Raw genomic sequence first — 4,844 nt, 5'->3', positions numbered from 1 at the left:
GAAGCAGTCACTAGGGTGAGGGGGCTCAAGCTCACAGTAAGCATGCTCCTCACCTTCTGCCTGTTCTTCCCTCAATAGGGCAATTTTTTTGAGCATCAATGACTTTGACATTTCTGTCTTTCTTTACACCCACCCCATTATTGGCTCTATAATCAACTAACAACAGATGGCATGCTCTTTGTCTGAGACAGAAAATAAATAGCATAATGCCACTGTTCTGTACAAGCTGAAGATAACACAAGGAAATGAAACAATTCAAGAACCAATCAAAACAGAATAGATGCATTATCAATTTCTTGTGATGTCAGAAAGGATCTAGGGTATTACTGTGTGTAAAATTCACACACTTTGTGGTCTCTGAAGGAACAATGAACAAAGAAAATCTGCTTGAACTGTTTAGAAAATAAGGTAGGCCAGTATGAAATATATTTTGGCAATTTCAGGAGCATGTTGTGGTATCATCTTAGAGACTGAAATGTCCCCTGAAGCCTGTGAGTTCTGGGAGAGGGGGAGCTGTGAGTAGTATTGCTGTACTCGTTCCTGTACTTTACACTATTTTGAACACACTCTATGTTCTACCTGAACAACCCCTTGGGAAAAGTGATCTTTGAGACAAGGTGAGAATGACATTAACATTTCATACCAAAAGCAAAGTAGCAAATTCAGTTTTCAGAGATTGTTGAGTCTTTAATCATTTCCTTGTAAGTTCTAATTTACACATATTTAGAAAGTACCACATTTCATCTTAATGCCGCCATTCACAACTCATATGCTGACAATATTGAGTTCACACAATTAAAACCTTTTAGATCTCTCTCTTCTTAGAGCATTACAGCTACAATCATAATCTCAAACACATATTTTCAGTACCTGGATAGGGCAATATAAATACACGGCAAAATAAATACAATATAAATACATCTTTCATTCAATAGGAACCCATACAACCTAATTTAATGGGGGTATGAAAAGAACACCACTTCCTAAAAGTTTTAAACTATTTTTCTTTGGTGATAGTTTTTGATGAGAAAGGGCTGTGACCTGCTCTGCATTACTTAAAATTGAACAGAGTTTTGTGGTGTGTCTTATCCTAATTTAGCTGATTGTACAATGTGTCAGTTTACTCTGGTAATACTGAAGCAGGATGATTGCATCTGTTGTGTAAATCAGCAACAACTCTTCTTTTCAGCAATGCATTATGAAATGAAGACTGATGTAGATTCAATAAATTAAAGGAGAAAAGTCAAAACTCTTGGCCATTTCTTAACATCAAGGCAATAGAGAGGACCAGAGGGTTGGAATACTGAACTGAATTCAGGAACAGGGACACTGTATACTCTGACATGGCTCATGGAGAAGAGATGACCACCTCCTGCTGGGTTAACTCAGGCCTCACTTCCTCTTCAACAGAAAAGTAATCTGTCTGAGAATTAAATTAGGTGAAGGCTTCTGCTAATTACAAGAGCTAGAGAACTTGTGACAGTTTTATCCTCATAAACCCAGATGCTATTACAGATAATGGGTACAAGTGGGTCACACAAGGAGTACACAAATTGACAACAGCCTATGCAATTCCTCTTATTCCACCAACAACCTCTGCTTCTTTGGTCATTACCTTGTGTGATCTAGGTTATCCCACTGATGGACTAGACTGGTAATATTGTTATAAGCATCACAACTTACTTTTCTAAATGATGATCAAAGCCCTTATGTATGAAAGATTTGGAATCAAGGTTACAGGCTTATGGATAGTGATAATTTCAGGAAGGCTCTAATCTATTAATGTTTCAATCCTCTGATAGATTCATAATTGAATATATAATTAAAATTGGGAGATACTATGTAAGTGGGTACTGATTGATTAGAAGAAGTGTGATGATGGGAGCATGCATGCATATATCCTGTCTCCAGTCCTCCTGTCTCTTTTTTTTCTTGATTGCTAAAAAGTTTCCTCCTGCCATGCATTCTTAATACCCGGATAGCCTTATCTTGGGACCAAAGCAACCATATAGAGATAGACAACCCTCCAAATTCATGAGCCAAAGGAAATCTTTCTTTGAGTTGTCCATATGCCTCAGTGGCTATCATTAAAGAAGAGGGAGTGGAAAAAGAACAAATCCAAGAGGCACTGGAAAACTATAAGTAAATATCTAGATCCAGCAGAACTCATAAGAACTCACAGCACATTCAATACCTGTGTAACCTCAAATCAGACCAAATCTCATCAGAGAGAGTCCAGTTAGGAAGATAATCCTACTCCTAGCTATGTGTATTGGAGATTGTTAACTTCTAGGGGAGAGAGATGGTTTTCTCTAGGAGTACAGCCTCTGATAACTAGATTATGCTCAGATGGAATACCACACATGCAAGAATGTTTGGGCAGCCAAATTATTCTTTGTTTAGTAGAGAATAAAGAACACAAAGGTGGGTGCATAGGTACGGTAGTTGAGTCTGGGAAGAATTAGACTATGGAGTGTGAATATGAATAGAACATCTTGTTTGAAATTCAAAACTCTCAAAGAATTAATAAGAAATGAAAACTAATAATAGATTTAAAATATGTCTTCTAAAATTATATATATATATATATATATATATATATATACACACACACATTAAGCAATATCTTCTTTTTTGCGGGGGTGAGGGTTTCAAGACAGGTTTTCTCTGTAGTTTTGGAGCCTTTCTTGGAACTAGCTCTTGTATACCAGCCTGGCCTCAAACTCACAGAGAATCAGCCTGCCTCTGCCTCCCTAATGCTGGGATTAAAGGTGTGTGACACCAATTTCCATCATGAGCAGTATCTTCTTATTTGCTGCTTGTTATGATTGTCGTCATTTTAAGAGACAAGCCATGCCCACTCCCGGCACCCCCCTCCTCTCGCCACCTTAGCTTCTCTCTGGTCCCCTTTGGCCCTGTGCGCTCCCCCTCTCCCGCTCCCTTCTCTCGCTATCTCTGTCCTCTTCTCTCTTCCCTTTCTCTCTCTCTCTCCTCTCTCCCCCTCCCCTTTTGCCTTCCCTTCCATAACTCAACTACTAAATATTTAACCTCATTTTACATGTTGTGTCTATTCATATTTCTGTCTCTTGCCCGCCTGCCATGTGTCCCCCTGCCTGGGACCAGTCACCGCTTGGGGACTGGCAACCAACTCTGCAGGGTGGCTGCTCCCAGGGCTCCCTGCCTGCTGCCACATGGCCCACTACCACCATTTGGGGACCTACAGCATTTCTGCTGCCTACTGTTGCCAGGGATCCTGCAGCATTTTTGAAAAAATCATAATACTGCTAAAATAATTTTTATTATTATTTATATTTTTTCTTTGATATTTAAGTTCTCCTCACATTTTCAAGTAGCTGCTTCAGAGACTACTCCAGTAATACTTTCACTAAAATTGAAAAATCAATCTTTTACTCTGACAGTGTCAACATTTATACAGTGTGCAGGAACACAAAGAAGTCAGAGACAGCAGGTCCACTGCAACTGGATTTATAGGCAATTGTGAACTGTCTGATGTGAATGGTGAAAATAAAATTTGACTCCTCTGCATGAGCAGTATCTGGTGTTAACTACTGAGCCATTTCTCCAACCCTTGACTATTAATTGTGACAAATATTTGTTCTCATCTCTGACATTTATTTCTGAATCATTTTTGGATTATATCAGGTTTTCTTTTCAAATTAGACAAAGTCTCTGTCAATTTTATCGTCCTCTTGAAGGAATCAACTTTCAATAGGGTATTATGGAGATATTTTTATTTTATTAATAAATATTATTAAAGAATATTATAATCAAATTTCATATACTAAATAGTAAAGTTAATTTCAATTAAATCTTAAATACAATCAATTTCAGGTAATAAGATCACATTTTTGGTGACTAAGATTTGTACATTTTCTCTTTATTTATTATTTTATTTCTTTAGCATAACCCCTTATCCTAATTTTTCTCTCTGTGTTAGTTGGTTTAAGTATCTGTGGCATGATTTCATTCATAGTAGCTTGAAGATCAAGCTTTGCTTCTTCATAATGTAAGAGGATATATGTGAAAATCAAGAGGCCAGCAGATTTGAATGCTGGTAAGCCTTCTCTTTGTAGCTGGTAGAAGGACCTGTTTCCATGGAGCTTTACACTATCTATGTACACAGACTCCTCAAGCCCCTCCTCTTCTCAGGAGGACTGGTCTCTTCCTATTAGAGTCTTGATTTACAAATTCATTTAATTTTACTGATATCCTTTAAATGGTTATCATCAGGTACAGTCACACTGAGGATTAAAATTTCATCATTTAGAAACAAATCAGTCTGTGACTGTTTTTATAAAGCAGATCTATTATTAGCTATTGCAGTGAGAATAGACTTGTAGGAAATTAGACAAGTTACTGCGAAAACATATTTTAAAGAATTCTTAGAGAATTTCATACATTGTATTTCAGTCATATTCACCCCCTCTCCCATTTCCTTAAGTTGTGTCCTATTTCTATTTAATATTTTATTCATTTTACGTATTAACCACGGTTCCCTTGGCCTCCCCACTTTCTGGTGCCCTTCCCTCCCTCCCAACCAATTGTCCATCCAGTCCTCCAAAAAGATAAGGCTATTCATGGAAGTCAACAAAGCCTGGCACATTAACTTGAGGCAGAACCAAGCTTCTACCATGCCTCCACGCATCAAGGTTGAACAAGGCATTCCACCATAGAGAATAGTCTCCAAAAACTCAGCTCATGAATTATGAATAGATTCTGGTCCCACTGACAGGGGCCCCTCAAACAGAACCTATCTAGTATCATTAGTGTTGGTTGTATACTCCTAAGGATGTGGCAATCACTTAAGCACATTGAGTTCACCA

Source organism: Myodes glareolus, chromosome 3 (assembly GCF_982192425.1).
Source record: "Myodes glareolus chromosome 3, mMyoGla1.1, whole genome shotgun sequence".
Taxonomy (NCBI): Eukaryota; Metazoa; Chordata; class Mammalia; order Rodentia; family Cricetidae; genus Myodes; species Myodes glareolus.
This window is presented reverse-complemented; position numbering follows the sequence as displayed.